This window comes from Balaenoptera physalus, assembly GCF_965194825.1.
Source record: "Balaenoptera physalus genome assembly, chromosome: 4".
Taxonomy (NCBI): Eukaryota; Metazoa; Chordata; class Mammalia; order Artiodactyla; family Balaenopteridae; genus Balaenoptera; species Balaenoptera physalus.
In genome coordinates, this window is record NC_138891.1 from 31678316 (window position 1) to 31694772 (window position 16457).

The window sequence follows — 16457 nt, forward strand, 5'->3', positions numbered from 1 at the left end:
CTGTTTTTTTTTTTTTTTAATAATTCTTTATTTTATTTATTTATTTTTTGCTGTGTTGGGTCTTCGTTTCTGTTGCGAGGGCTTTCTCTAGTTGCGGCAAGCGGGGGCCACTCTTCATCGCGGTGCGCGGGCCTCTCACTATCGCGGCCTTTCTTGTTGTGGAGCACAGGCTCCAGACGCGCAGGCTCAGTAGTTGTGGCTCATGGGTCTAGTTGCTCTGCGGCACGTGGGATCTTCCCAGACCAGGGCTCGAACCCGTGTCCCCTGCATTGGCAGGCAGATTCTCAACCACTGCGCCACCAGGGAAGCCCCTGGGTAGGGGTTTTGATGAAACAAAATTGGCCATGAATTGATTGTTATTGAAATTAAGTGATCGATACATGAGGCTCCATTGTACTATTCATCTACTTTTGTACATGCTTGAAATCTTTTATAGTTAAAAACAATAACAGCATCTCTGCAGAGGATTTGTCCATGATGTTTCTTTCTTCTTTTTTTTTTTTAATTTAATTAATTAATTTATTTATTTTTATTTTTGGCTGTGTTGGGTCTTCGTTTCTGTGCACTGGCTTTCTCTAGTTGCGGAGAGCGGGGGCTACTCCTCATTGGGGTGCGCGGGCTTCTCATTATGGTGGCTTCTCTTGTTGCGAAGCACAGGCTCTAGGCACACAGGCTTCAGTACTTGTGGTGCGGGCTCAGTAGTTGTGGCATGCGGGCTCTAGAGCATAGGCTCAGTAGTTGTGGCACACGGGCTTAGCTGCTCTGTGGTATGTGGGATCTTCCCGGGCCAGGGTTTGAACCCATGTCCCTTGCATTGGAAGGCAGATTCTTAACCACTGCGCCACCAGGGAAGCCCCTTGCCCATGATATTTCATCACCGGAAGATCTCTCTTTGTTGTTTTCCAGCGTAACAGAAATTGTAGCCCTGCAGATGAATTCAGTCTCCACCTCCTGCAAATAAGATTCTTCTCCCCTCTCCACAGACGATTCCAGAGATTTTACAGCCATTAATTACTCAATGGTCACATTCTAGCTACTGAGTTCTTCGTTATCACAAGCACTCCCTTCAAGGGAACTTCTCATAATTAGCCCTAGGTTGATGATAGCCGAAGGTCTTGTTCTCCTTTCACCATGTCTAGGGATGTGTGCCATCGCTCTAGGTATATAGACAAAGGATTCAGGCACTGTATTTCTAAATGGTAAAAGAAACTTTACCTGTGCCATTTTATTCCACTTAAAAAAAATGCATTTTACTGGTACAATGTGAATGGAAAGGAGTCTGGTGAGGGTGGCTTGAAAGAATGGCTGGCCACCAGGACAGGATAACATCTCTGGTCTTAGTAAAGTTTATGGCAGGGGCCTTATTCTGGAATGTGATCCTCAGTTTTATAAACTCAGAAACTTAAATATTAGCACACGTAGGCACAATGAGACTCTAAGGGCTGATGAATGCCAATAACTTAACTTGCAATGGGAAACATAGCTATGAGCAGACCCCAAATCCATGTTTGCTGGTTAGCACATTTTCTACTATGGGAAAATTTTTATGCAAAGCAAATTATAATCAGAAGAATGTTTGGGGAGAGCAAGTTCTAGAACAGTGAATTTTCAACTAGGGAGAGTTAACTTCCCTTAGGGGATGGGTAAAGGGAAGGGGGCTTTTAGGGAAACTTGTGTGTGTGCTGAGTTGTTGTTTTCTCCTTTTTAGCATATGTCATTAGAAATGGCATAACTAATATTGTAATTCAATAATAGATTTCAGGGGGGAAATTTAAACCCTATTGCTTTCCTAATGACAATTATAAAAGGCAAAGCTCAACAGAATCTTCTTGGCTCGTGACACTCAGCTTGGAGGGTGGCAATCCACAAATCAGACTCTCTGGAGGGTCTAAGATTTTTTGTTTTTTCAAAATGAGGAAAGAAAATATGTTCACTGAGGCACCAAGCAAAAGCCGTACATGAGGCAACTTAGGTTTGCGGGATCCACATCAAATTTTCTGTTCTCAAATTTTTTCTCACTAAAGAGTTTTGTGTTGAATACAACCTTATTTAGTTTATTATTAGTCACTAACTGTGGGACTCAATGTGGAAATGTATCTATGCTACTTATACAATAGTATGTACTTTATAGTATAGCATACAGTACAATACTATAAAGTACTACTACAGTTTTGTGACCAAATTCTGCCGCTAGGCCAAACCACCGTGTGGTTACAGCAGACTTCTGATGGTCTCAGCATTGATTTTTCTCCCCTCCTCCTTTCCAAAAGACCCTCTGTTCACCTGGGTATTGCTACGATTCCTGGGAAGAGGGCTACAGTCTTGTGCTAACACATTCCAACCCCTTGAACACAGCAATTGGTTTGTAACCTAAACCAGTCCAATCAGAGTGAATCTGAGAACTTTTTGTAAAAATAATGATACTTGGACAAAGATGGGCTCACTTTCTTTCTTTCTTTCTTTTTAAAATAAATTTATTTATTTTTGGTTGCGTTGGGTCTTCACTGCTGCACGCAGGCTTTCTCTAGTTGTGGTGAGCAGGGGCTACTCTTCTCGTTGTGGTGCACGGGCTTCTCATTGCAGTGGCTTCTCTTGTTGCAAGCATGGGCTCTAGGCGTGCGGGCTTCAGTAGTTGTGGCTCGTGGGCTCTAGAGTGCAGGCTCAGTAGTTGTGGCGCACGGGCTTACTTGCTCCCCAGCACGTGGGATCTTCCCGGACCAGGGCTCGAACCCATGTCCCCTGCATTGGCAGGCGGATTCTTAATCACTGTGCCACCAGGGAAACCCCAGGCTCACTTTCCAGGCGCCTTTAGCAGCCATCTTTGGCCCTGAGGAGGGCCTAAATTAGGAGAAAGCCCACACCAAGACAGGAAAGAGAAACAGAAAGATATGGAGTGACTGGGGACATCACTGGGCCACTGGACCAAGTTTGCCTGAAACCAACACTACCTCTGGACTTGACAGTTACTTGTACCAACGAATTCTTTTCACTGTTTCAACCATTTTTAGTTGTAGTTGAAAGCACTAGTGGGTGAATCAGGGCACTGCTGAACCTGGATTGTTTGAATTTCTTATTTTCCGATAGGCTCAAAAGTCAGTCAGTGAAGCAAGTCACAAAGACAAAAACTCCAGTAACTGTCATGTTCTTAACTTTTGCTGTACATCAGAATTATGTAGAGACCTTTTAAAAATCTCAGGCGGATTAAATGAAAATCTATGAAGGTGGGGCTCAGGAAACAGAATTTTTAAAACCCCTCCAAGGGATTTCCAAAGGGCAGTCTACACTGAGAACCACTAGTCTAAGTAAATATCTAGCTCTATCCATTTAATGGTATCTGCAGACTAAATGTCCAAAATATGTCTTTCCACTAAAGGGGGAGAAAAAGGCTGACACGTAACTTGTAAGGTTAATGCAAACCATATTTGTATGACAGAAAAGCAAAATTTATTTGGAGTCTTGTTTTACCTTTAAAATGTATGCAAATTTTGTACCCTACTCCATTTTATATTCTTTCTTCTCTTTCCCTTTCTCCCTTCAACATTTAATAGGAGCTTACCATGTCCAGTCACAGTGACAGACAACAGGAAAACAAGGAAAAACACAGTTCCTACAATCCAGGAAAAATAGGTAATTAATCTAGTAATTACAACAAAACCTGCTGACTCTATGATAAGGGCAGCTCAGGGCGCCATGTAAACAGAACAGGGGCTCCTGACCTCCTGGAGGAAATGTTTACTCTGAAACCAGAGGAATGCATATCAGTTACCTTCGTAGATGACGGAAGAGGATCCAGACAGCGGAAGTAAAGGAACTGAAAGAACAGCAGGGGCAGAGGAGAATGCGAGAGAGATGAGGCTAGAGAGAAAGGCAGGAGACAGGACTTCCTCCCCAAAGCAGTGCAAATCAACTGAAGGGTTTTAAGCAGTCAAAGGATGTAATTTCTCTTTGGAAGATAATTCTGGCTGCTGTGTAGGAAATGTATTGGAGGGGAGGGGCGCATGTGGGGAAAAGGGGAACTTAATAAGAGGGGCTCAGGGAGACCAGTTAACTGGGGGCAGATACAGTAGCCCAGGCAGGTAAGAGCAAGGAGGCCATTGGATGGAGAGAAGTGGGCTAATTTGAATGACATTTAAGAAGGTGTAATTGATAGGGCTCGGTAATTGACCAGTGTGATGAGTGAGGGGGAGAGAGAGAAGCCAAGAGTGACATATGTCTCTTGTTTAAGCAACTGTGTGGATGGCAATGTCATTTGTTGAATAAGGAACACTGGAAAAGAGCAAGTTTGTAAGAGATGAGCTGAATTTTGTTCATCTTGAGTTTGAAGTACCTGTTAGACATCTAAGCACAGACAGCTGATACATGTGTTTCAAATTCAGGAGAGCAATATGAGTTAGAGATCTACACTTGATAGCCATCAGCACATTGATGGTAATAAAGCCAAGAGAATGAACTAAATTACCTGGTATAAGTCTGTAGAGAGAAATGACTTAAGATTAAGCTCTGTGGACCACCTACAACTAAGAGGACAGTGGAGGACAGAGTCTTGCAAAGAATAACAAGAACACATTGATAGAGATATAGGAGGCAAAACAGGAGAGTGCTTGAAAAAAACAGGGTGAAAAAGGGTATATTTTCTGTTTTTTATTTTGGTTGTGCTGGGTCTTAGTTGCAGCAGGTGGGCTCCTTAGTTGTGGCATGTGAACTCTTAGCTGTGGCATGTGAACTCTTAGTTGCGGCATGCAAGTGAGATCTAGTTCCCTGACCAGGAATGGAACCTGTGTCCCTGTATTGGAAGGCAGATTCTTTTTTTTTTTCAATAAACACAGGGAACCCAAATTTTATTTATTTGTTTGTTTATTTTTGTCTGCGTTGGGTCTTAGTTGCTGCATGAGGGCTTTCTCTAGTTGCGGTGAGCGGGGGGCTACCCTTCGTTGCGGTGCACAGTCTTTTCATTGCAGTGGCTTCTCTTATTGTGGAGCATGGACCTTAGAGCTCGTGGGCTTCAGTAGTTGTGGTGCACAGGCTCAGTAGTTGTGGCTTGAGGGCTCTAGAATGCAGGCTCAGTAGTTGTGGCTACGGGCTTAGTTGCTCCACGACATGTGGGATCTTCCTGGACCAGGGCTCGAACCCGTGTCCCCTGCCTTGGCAGACGGATTCTTAACCACTGCACCACCAGGGACGTCCCGGGTATATTTTTTTAGAAAGAGGGAATCAAATGCTGTCAACCATGTCAAATGCTGATGAAAGATCTAGTAAGATGAGGACTGAAAAATGTACGTATACTGGATTTAGCAACATGGAAGGTCTTGGAAATGTTACCATGAGTGGCTTAAGAAGGGAAAGTAAAATTTTTCAGAAGTTACTGAAATGGAGAAGAGACAGAGTGTATGGTAACTGGAGAGGGATGTGAGTCAAGGGATATTAAGATGAGATAGACTTGGACTTCCCTGGTGGCACAGTGGTTAAGAATCTGCCTGCCAATGCGGGCGACACAGGTTTGATCCCTGGTCCGGGAAGATCCCACATGCTGCGAAGCAACTGAGTCCGTGTGCCACAACTACTGAAGCCCATGTGCTGAGAGCCCGTGCTTCGCAACAAGAGAAGCCACCGCAATAAGCCCAAGCACCGCAACGAAGAGTAGCCCCCGATCTCCGCAACTAGAGAAAAGCCTGCGTGCAGCAAGGAAGACCCAACGCAGCCAAAAATAAAATAAATTTAATAAATTAAAAAAAAAAGATGAGATAGACTGGAAAATGCTTTTTTTTTTTCTTTCTAATGGAAGGAAATCAGGAAGATGGATAAAGTAGAAAATACGAAAGTGTCAGGATACTGGAAGGAATGGGATCCAGACACGTGAGGGATGCCTTTTGGACTGGAATAGGAGAAACAGTATTGGTGTAGAGAACAGCGAGGATTGTAGGTTTGTTGGCCAGAAGTGGAGAGAATTCCTATCTGATCACTTCTATTTGTTCTGTGAAGGAGGAGGCAGTCATCAACAGAGAATGAGAGGGGGTGGTGGGTGGGTGAGAGGTTTAATGGGAGTGGAGAAGTTTTGAAATAGTTGTTGAAAATGGGAGACAGGTAACTAGGGAAACAGTAGGCTAGTCAGTCAGTGGTAAGGGCTTCACTGAGATTGATGACCATTAATGTAAAACCGGGATAGTCTGTGTACTTCAGCATATTTCTTCTGTGGGTCTCAGCGGCCATGAACTAGCAAGAAAAAAGATGGACATCTGCATTCATATATGGTGGGCAAGATAGGTGCAATGGAAGGTGCAAAAGAAAAGATTTAGAATATTGGCAGTGATAGGTTGTTTGAAGTGATGGGCTGTGAATCAAGCTGGTGAGGGAGGGAAATACCAATAGGCAGAGGCTGTTAAATAGAGAGGGTTAGCGTAAGAAAATTGAAGGTCTCTTTGAAGCTGAAGAACTGGGGTGTTGGAGGTAACTGACCAATGAGCTGGATCAGTTTCAGAGCATGGGATGTTTGATATTGTGATTTCAGAAATAGAACAGTTCAGGTGGAGACAAGGGCCAGAGTGTAGCAGTGGAAGCAAGTGGCTGAAAGAAACATGGAAGGCCTTAAGAAATGAGATCAAGGAAACAAGAAGCCAAGGTGTTGGATGGATCATCCACATACCCCAGTTTGGTGGGAGGACTTCAGAACACTTGGAAGCTACAGGCCCCGCATAATCTTGCCACTGCCCCCTCCTCTGATCACTCCTATCCTTACTTAACTCCAGCCACACCACCCTCCTTGCACACTCTCAGATGTGTCAAGCTCATTCTCACCTCAGGGCATTTGCATATACTTTTCCTTCTGTCTTGAATACTCTTCTTCCAAATAGTCCACATTTTTTTTTCCTCAATGTAGTTCACTTCTAAAACCGTAATAAAGCAATTTAATACTGTAAAATTATTTTCTATCACAGATGAGTGATTTCTAAGAACTTGTTCTTGACGGCTGTTGTAAATCACGATGACTTATTTTACTATGATTCACCAAAACGTCCCTAAATTCAATCTGTAAATCTATAGAATACATTTTTCCTATTCAAAACTGTGCAGTTTCTTTATTGTTACTAAACACAGTCAAACCTAAGTCACTTCCACAAAATGTGATTCATGCCAGAAAGCTTTGTGTGACGCCTTCCAGACCACAGTCCCCACAGGTCAGTGAAGAGGACAAGTCATTTCACCTTCTAATAAACAAACACTCTAGTGATTCCAGTTCCTGACATCTAGTGATCCTCACCCCTCATTTCATTCGGGTTTCTGCTCCAACATCACCTCTTCAGAACCTTCTCTGACCAGTCTACCTAAAATAGCAGCTCTCAACCCCTCGTTCTTTTTTTTTTTTTTTTTGATTGAAAAGTAATTTTACTTTTTTTCAACTTTCTGGCCGAAGGAATATGGATCAGGACATTGTAACCCTTTTGATATCACCTTAGAGGGTTAAGATGTTTTTGACATCTTTTTTTTTTCTAAACTTTGATTGGAGTGTAGTTGATTTACAATGTTGTGTTAGTTTCAGGTGTACAGCAAAGTGAATCAGCCATGCATATACACATATCCACTCCTTTTTTAGATTCTTTTCTCACATAGGCCATTACAGAGTATTGAGTAGAGTTCCCTGTGCTATACAGTAGGTTCCTATTAGTTATCTATTTTATATATAGTAGTGTGTGTATGTCAATCCCAATCTCCCAATTTATCCCTCTGACCCCTCACTCTTTTTTTTAATAGATTTTTAAAATAGAATTTTTTAAAAATTTATTTATTTTATTTTTGGCTGCATTGGGTCTTTGTTACTGCATGCGGGCTTTTTCTCTAGTTGCGGCGAGTGGGGGCTACTCTTCATTGCGGTGCACGGGTTTCTCATTGTGGTGGCTTCTGTTGTTGCGGAGCACGGGCTCTAGGCACGCGGGCTTCAGTAGTTGTGGCACGAGGGCTCAGTAGTTGTGGCTCTAGAGCGCGGGCTCAGTAGTTGTGGCACACAGGCTTAGTTGCTCTGCGGCATGTGGGATCTTCCCGGACCAGGGTTTGAACCCGTGTCCCCTGCATTGGCAGGTGGATTCTTAACCACTGCGCCACCAGGGAAGCCCTGACCCCTCACTCTTAACCCCTAATCTTTTTTTTATTTTTCTTCAGAGCATTTAGCACCTGAAATTATAGTACACATGTATTTTCTTAATTATCCATCACTTCACTAGACTGAAAGTTCAATGAGAGCAGTGATTTTCTCTTGTCCCCACTGTATTCTCAGTATCTAACAGATTCTGGAATACACTAGGTACTCAATAAGTACTCGTTGCATGGATAGATGAACAGAAAAGAGGAAGGATCAAGGAAGCACATGAAAGGCAGCTATAAATGATAAAGAGGGCATGGCTGAACAGCATAAATTCTAATGAAGTAGGGCTTTTTCTTTTTCTTTTTTTTCTTTTTTCCGCACCACACAGCCTGTGGGATCTTAGTTCCCTGACCAGGGATTGAACCCAGGCCCTGGCCAGTGAGAGTGTAGAGTCCTAACCGCTGGACCACCAGGGAATTCCCAGAAGTAGGGCTATGAAACAAGGGTGAAAGGAGAAAGTTTGAAAGACACATTCGGTAAATGACACTGGCAAACCCCTGCCCTGTCCCATTCCTGAAGATACCCAAGGCTCCAGAGAACACCAACCCCACTTGAAAAGGCAAAAGGAAAGTGAGGTCCTAAGGGGAGAAGTAGATCTAAGGTTGCAGTCACAGGGGTTCACCTTGCACAGGGGCCCATGAAAGCAGCGGCCACAGTCCACTCCATAGCTCCAGCTTATAAAAGTGCAGCTTCTGATTTTCTGCTTTTGTGCCTTTGTTCATCCTCATCTCCTGCTCAGAATGCCCACCTTGCTTGTCTATCTGCTCAAATCCTGCCCTTCTCTCAACAACTCAGAATCATTCTTCTGACCACTCCAGGCGGAAGTGTTTTTTTCCTACCCTCAAGTTCCACAGAGAATATAGTATATACCATTCACTCATCACTCTTATTTACTCATTCGTTCATTAATTTGCTTAACTATGATGTACCAGGTACTATTCCAAGCACTGCTTCATTTGACAATTACTGTTTTGTTATTATCTTTTTTGTTTTGTTTTTTTGACTGTGGCACCACGTGGCACGTGGGCTCTTAGTTCCCCAACCAGGGATTGAACCCGAGCCCCCTGCTTTGGGAGCACAGAGTCTTAACCACTGGACCACCAGGGAAGTCCCTGTTTTCATCTTATTTTCTACAAGCAAACTGTAATATACTAATAACTAAAACGATTACAGTGAAACCAGAAGATTATTGCAAGTTCTAAGGAAATAGTTTATAGACATTATAGAGGAGATAGGGAAAGCAGATAAAAGGAAAACTACAGTATTAGAAGGCAAACGGTTTTATGTTTTGAATCTTGTCTCTCTAATTAGACTGTGAGATCCTATATTGCAGTCAATCTATATCCTAAAATAATGCCTATGTTTTAGATGCATGACAATTTGCAGAGCTATTTTACAAAAATCCATTTTATGGAATAAAGTATGCAATTTTACAAAATGAATCTAATTGTTATCCTCTGTAGCATTTAGGATTATCAAGATGCCAACTGAAGCAGAGAATCAATTTATTGGAATTGTATTAGGCACCCTGCAGAATCAAGGGGCAGCTCTGAGGCCAGGTCCTTAAAGAACAAGAACAGGAGAATCTTTGTGAGGCCATGTAACAAGTCATCGAGCAACTGGCGGGGCTGCCACTAGAATGAACTTGTGCCAACCATTCTGAGTCCTCAGGCTGCAGAGTCCCAGGAGAGAGATTTATGGGCTCAGCACGAAGAGCGGAGGGCACGTGGTCTCTTGTCTGACCGTCCCATCGAACTGTATTCAATTGGAAAGAAATTGTTCTCCAAATGTAAATTGGGGCACAATTGCCAAGACAGCAAAAAACGATCAAGGGGAGAAAAGTGCCTTCCTGATGCCCCTAGTGAGAATTACCCCCTCCCTCATTTATGTATGCACAGCTCCTTATTCGTTGTATCTTCTCCTATGCCTAATCACACTCATCGATTGAATCGATGTTGTTTACATACCTTTTCCTTTCCTCCACTAGCTTACAAGCCCAGAAGGCAGTGGCTGCAGCAGCTGCATCACCCAGAAAATGCTGTCCTAGAGGCCCCCAGTGCTCTATTTCAAAATTAGTAAAAAAAATATTCTGAGGAGTGAACTTAAGCGAAAGTAAATGCCTTTTTTCTCTATTCCATTATAGACAATTTTTATAAATTTTTAATAGTTTTACCTTGCTAATGTGAAAAAAATACAAAATGAATATGGAAAGACATAAATCCTCCTTAGTTGCTTTCCTATCTTCTCTAAATCTGTAAAATGCCCACAGAACATCCCTCATTTTAGCAGGAAATCTTCTAAATTAAAATTAAAAAGGATATAATACAAATCTAATTTTCTTTGGAGCTGACTCGGCTGAGTCCCTTCAACAGTTTGGCCAACTAGCTCCCTACCTGGTATAACTTTTTTTTTTTTTTTTAAATCCACTGTCTTTAAAAAAAATACCAAAATTTATTTATTTATGGCTGCATTGGGTCTTTGTTGCTGTGTACAGGCTTTCTCTATTTCTCTAGCTGCGGTGAGCGGGGGCTACTCTTGGTTGCGGTGCATGGACTTCTCATTGCGTTGGCTTCTCTTGTTGCGGAGCTCGGGCTCCAGGCGCGCGGGCTCAGTAGTTGTGGCACACGGGCTCAATAGTTGTGGCTTGCAGTCTCTAGAGCGCAGGCTCAGTAGTTGTGGTGCACGGGCCGAGTTCCTCCGCAGCATGTGGGATCTTCCCGGACCAGGGTTCGAACCCGTGTCCCCTGCACTGGCAGGCAGATTCATAACCACTGTGCCACCAGGGAAGCCCCCTGGTATAACTTTTGAATTAGGCTAGAAATAAAATGCTCAGTTCACTGGAGAATAACTCTACTAATAACTGGCTAGGAAGAAAATGCTCTCAGACTTTTCTAACTTGTACCTGGGAAGGTAATTTTAAAAAGCCATCATTGTAGAAAATACATTACTGAATCTGTCAGAGGTTCTTTTACAAACATTATAAAATAAAATGCAACAGATTAATTCCATAGGGAGACCAGGAATAAGACTCAAATACAGGAAAAAGCAAAGGCATATGCATACAATGAAATATTATTCAGTCATAAAAAATGCATAAAGTACTGATACATGCTACATACAACATGAACCTTGAAAACACTATGCTAAGTGAAAGAAGCCAGACACAAAAAGCCATATATTGTATAATTCGACTTATATGAAGTGTCCAGAAGAGGCAAATCCACAGAAAGCAGATGAGTGGTTGCCAGGGGCTGGAGGGAGGAGGAAAGGGAGAGGGACTGCTAATGGATATGGGTTTCTTTCTAGAGTGATGAAACGTTCTGTAATCAGATACTGGTGACAGTTGCACAACTTTGTGAATATTCTAAAACCCACTGAATTGCATTTTGAAAGGGTGAATTTTATGTTATGTGAATTGTTTCTCAAAAAAATTTTTTTAAAATGGGAGGGAGGAGGCTTAAGAGATTTGGCATGAAAAGAAATCGTTCTAAGGGCCGAAGAAAGGCACGGAATTTGGTTTTTATGTCTAAGCAAAGAGTGGAACAAAAAAGCATAGGAAAGAATACCCCATAATTACACCCTTAAGGGTCTAAACATTAAAAAAAAAAAAAGCTTTTAATTACATTGCTTATATTGTGAGACAAATCATCTTCGCCTTTTTGGAAAGTATATGGTGACTCGCTCATTTATTTTTTTTAGGTACTCAAAACATCGTCTACAACCTTTTTTAGTTCTTTTAGTCTATGCATTGTTACAACAGCCTAGCTGCAAATCAAGTAATTTTATTGTGTTGCAGCACTTACACTCACCTGAGCCTTGTAAGAACTTTTTATTTATTTGGAGTAAAAGCTTATGGTTTGCAGACCATGCCAGGAAACCAAATCCTAACCATCTATACTTGTTCCAATGAAACTCAAAGACTTCCCTGGATTTTCTTTTCCTCATTCTCTGAATTTTAATCTGTGTGTTTTTAGCCTTTGAGTTAACTGAGAAGCCTTTTCGTTCTGTGAACTAAGCACATTCCTTCAAAACCACAGGCATCCACTTCTCATTGGATTTATGACAATCACAACATTGGCATGCAGGTATTAAAAAAACTCAGTTTGCTTTTCCCATCACACCTCTGGTTACCTCAGGGAACCCCTCTTCAGTGGAAAAGGGGTAAAGATAATTTCTGTCATCCAAACCATGTCCAAGTACTCCACAGTATTCTGTAGCGATCTGTCCTTTCCTCTGTACATTTCTACAGCTCTAGCCAACTCTTAGCCATATTAAGAGTTTTGCTTTCCAGAAGAAGGTGGAGTTACAAGGAAAAGTGGTTCCAAAAGACAGCTTCCCTTCCCTTCTTCAGAATAGCCCCCTTAGGATACTCCTTTCTGCAGCCTGATGAGTTTATGAATTAAACTATTTTCAAGGATGGAATGGCCTGAGAGCATTCTAAACTTTAGGACTTCACCCTTTGTTCGACACACAACATGGGTCATTCTGAGTATTTAATAAATATTTAAGGCAGCGGAGTCAGTACCTTTGTAAAAAAAAAAGAAAAGCTAGGAAAGGTTTTAAAATTTGCTTTGTTTTCCTATCAGCACCATGCCATACATAAATGGGTGGATTATAGCTCAAAGTGAAAGAGTAAAGAGTAAGAAAAATTAAGAATAAAAGAGGTAAAAGCTCTCACATGGTTTGTGAGAAAGGGCAAAAACCCTTTTCTTGGCGTTGCCTCTCTTTTTAGCTGATGGTTGGGCAGACTGTTCTGCAGAAGATATGGTAACTGCAGGAGAGGAAAATGAAAATTGCAGTCTTTGCAACTAAAAAACATCAATTTAGGTGCAAGTATAATAAAAGTGCATGGCCTCCCACTCTGATAGCCACATAATTAGCAATATTTCTAATGATAACATAATTTACACTATAATTATTAAAAAATTTATCTTATAAAAAGTTCTTTGGGTTTAAAACGGCAACAACCTGAGTAGAAGCCAAGTTTCAGAATACATTAATGCGGATATTTGTATTCCTGATGCTCCTTTTTACTTTAGGTCCATTAAGGAAATAAAATTACTTTTCCTATATTTCCCCATTACGGTAAGTAGAATCTTATGGACTCGTGGCTACCAAACATAATTAAGTCATTTGAGTTCCTGAGCAGAGAGGACTGGAGCTATACAAACATAAAACAAAGAGCCATTAGTATTCGGTGATTGAATCACTAAATATATATATTTTATTGCCATAAAGTACATCGTTTTCTCATCTCGAAATAGTACATATTATTTTGCAAAGCTGAGAAATAATGGGTTTCTTCTGCTTTTATAATTAAAACATTGCTCTTGAAGTTTGTAAAGCTCACTGAAGTAACCACATTAATGGTGAAGCTGGGCTTGCTTGTTTTGTTTTTAAGGAAAGTATTTAGGTTTGAACATAACGGTCATGGTGGTTTTAAAAATGAATATATTTAAACTAGAGGCAATGTAGTATGATACCATTTTTACCAAAATATTTTCTACCATTAATGAAAGAAAGGAAAAGGGATGACAGTAACCTATTACTATGGAAACTGTGGAAGGGTAAGCTAAAGAGAGACTTAAAGATATATTAAAAAAGTACAGAGAAGAGTGCATACATTATAGCAGGAAGATTTTATACAGCAGCTGACAGATCCTCCTGACCATGAAGGCTGTGAGAAACTACAAAGAAGTATTATGTGTTTTCTCCTGGAGATTAAAAACAACTCCATTTAGATATATTACCTATAAAAAGAGACCTGGCTTAGCTAGTATCTTGAGATTCCCATGCTTCTTTCACTGGTGTGGAGAAAAAAAGACAGAAAAAAGGGACTCTAGACCAAGCCTATAGGTAAAACCCTCAGCTTGTCTACCTGAGTCCTATGGGGACTAGGCAGTTTTGAATAGCTGAGTTTTCTGGAGAGTTATATCATTCTAAGAATTAAAATTTTCGATAAAGGTACTACTAAAAATGTATTTAAATTCCCTGATCTTTTTTCTTCTTTTAGACTTCAAAAAATTTTTTTAAATATGAGTTATTCAAACTCAGTATAGAAATCAGGTAACATTTTCTTTCTTAAATAGAGTATATGAGACAGAATTCAAGGCTACAAAATAATGAGATCCTCAGTCTACGCAAGTATTTTCTAAAGCCCAATACTATGCTAAACATTCTATATATGTGGTCTCATTTGGTCTCTATAAACCAATGAGATAGGTGTTATTACTCCTATTTTAAAGATGAAGAAAACAAGGCTTTGGGAATTTATCAAGGACCCAAAAGAAGCCACAGAGCCTAAAATTCAAACCCTTTTGTCCAGTTCCAAAGACTGACCTCTTAACCTTCTCATAGGATTATATACTAAAGGGCCACATACTGCTATAAATTTTAAGGGCTCCCACACATGCATCCCTTACACACACTTAATGATTTTTCAAACTTTTCTTGGTATCAGGTTCTCACTTTTCAGTTTTCAAAGAAGTATATTTTCTTTTTATGGTATCCCCACCACTTTTCTAGTTTGCTGCTTTATATTTACCTAAGCTTGGAAACATCAATAACAAAACAAGCTCATGGAATTTTGTGAAACACAAAGGAGACTTCCAATGGGTGAAGTATATGTAGACTTTGCAATTATACATATTGATTATTTCCTACTCACAGCTCTGATCTGAGAGACGAGATGTTACTATTCTGGCTTTGAGACATAAAAGCTATCACACTTGTCTAAACATGCATCAGCAAATCCTAAAAAATCAGCATACTCATAATCCAAAGTGTTTTAACAAACATTTAGACAGTTACAGATGGAAAGGCACATCCCAGAGTCAAGAAACCTGGTCATATAGGAGAGTAGAATAGTGACTGCATCTGCAGAAAATATGTTCATATACAAGTTACAAAAAATTCAAATGTGCCATAAAACAAACAAGGCAGAGGAATGCATAAGGGTGTGGAGTGTCCAAACAAGAAAAGGAAGAGGCTCATTAGATGGTCTGTGAAAAAAAGGTGAGTCCCAGATTCAAAAGGAAGTTAGGAGACTGCTCCCAACACTCTGGCCCAAAAAGGCAAAAAAGGCAGAACATCAGAAAGAATAACAAAGTACAGCCAAAGGAGACCAGGGGAGTTTGATACAAATAAAAAAAGACTAACATGTGCTTTGTTGTTTTGCTTGGGGTAAGAACAGTGGATACAGAGGAAGAAGAAAGGTTGCCCTAAGGAGACACAGGGATATTATTTCAATCTTGGCTGGAGTCAGCCCTGCTTATCTCCCACCAAATGCGGACAAATAAGAAGCCTCACAGAGCTATTTTCATCATATAAGCTTGGCAGGCATGTTGCTTTTAAACCTGATGACATATGCTACTATTTCATGTAATATATCAAGTTTCCTTTTGTTTGTGAGGTTGTTAATATGAAAGCTTCGTTAATCAAGTTATCACTATAATTAAAAATTATCTGATTATAGTTTGCTAATATCTGATATTATAGTTATTTTGCAACTGCAGAACATATATGTATGGGAAAAGGGTGACCCAGATGCCTGCAGGGGGATGATGGGTGGCAATATCAATTGTGCTTTTCTTCCACTGGCCTCTGTTTCCTGCTGGGCTCTCCTTTAAGAGAAAGAAGAAACATGATGTCACTCTGACCTGAAAATCTCTAACTCTTAGAAGGCAAAGTATTGCTAGAGCTTAGAGTACAGTTTAGAGTCTGACATTTCTAAAGACCTTCCTGAGTTGCTGCATGGGATGAGATTCTCAGAATAAGGTCTTGGCTAGATATTTAAGACTGAACCCGTTTCTACCCTTCCATATGACTTTCTCCTTAAGTCTGTTACTCCTTAAGCCTCCTTGTCTCAAGTTTCCCTGTGTCCCTGTACTCTATGAGGCTGACCTGACACATCAGCATCTGAATTTTTCAGGCTAACAGCTTATAGTTACCCACTAAAAAGCAAAACAAAACAAAAATCATGTTTGTAAGGAAGAAGGGATATTTGCTTGGAATGTAGTAAACATGGCCTCTCTTTGCCCTCTTTATACTTTATTCAAACAGAATTATAAAAAGTGACTATAATTTATATCCAGATAATTAAGAATTGATTACACTATGTCTGCATCCATTGTTTATAAATGTGAATGACAGTATATCTCTTAGATGCTTTGGATAATAGGGAAAAAAAGTAGTCCTTAATAAAATGCAATATATTCACATAAATTTGAGTACTATTTAAGCTTTTTAGCCATGGCAACTTAAACTTAAGCAACATGGTAAATACCTACTATATTCACAGGCAAAGAAAAATGCAAGAACTGCC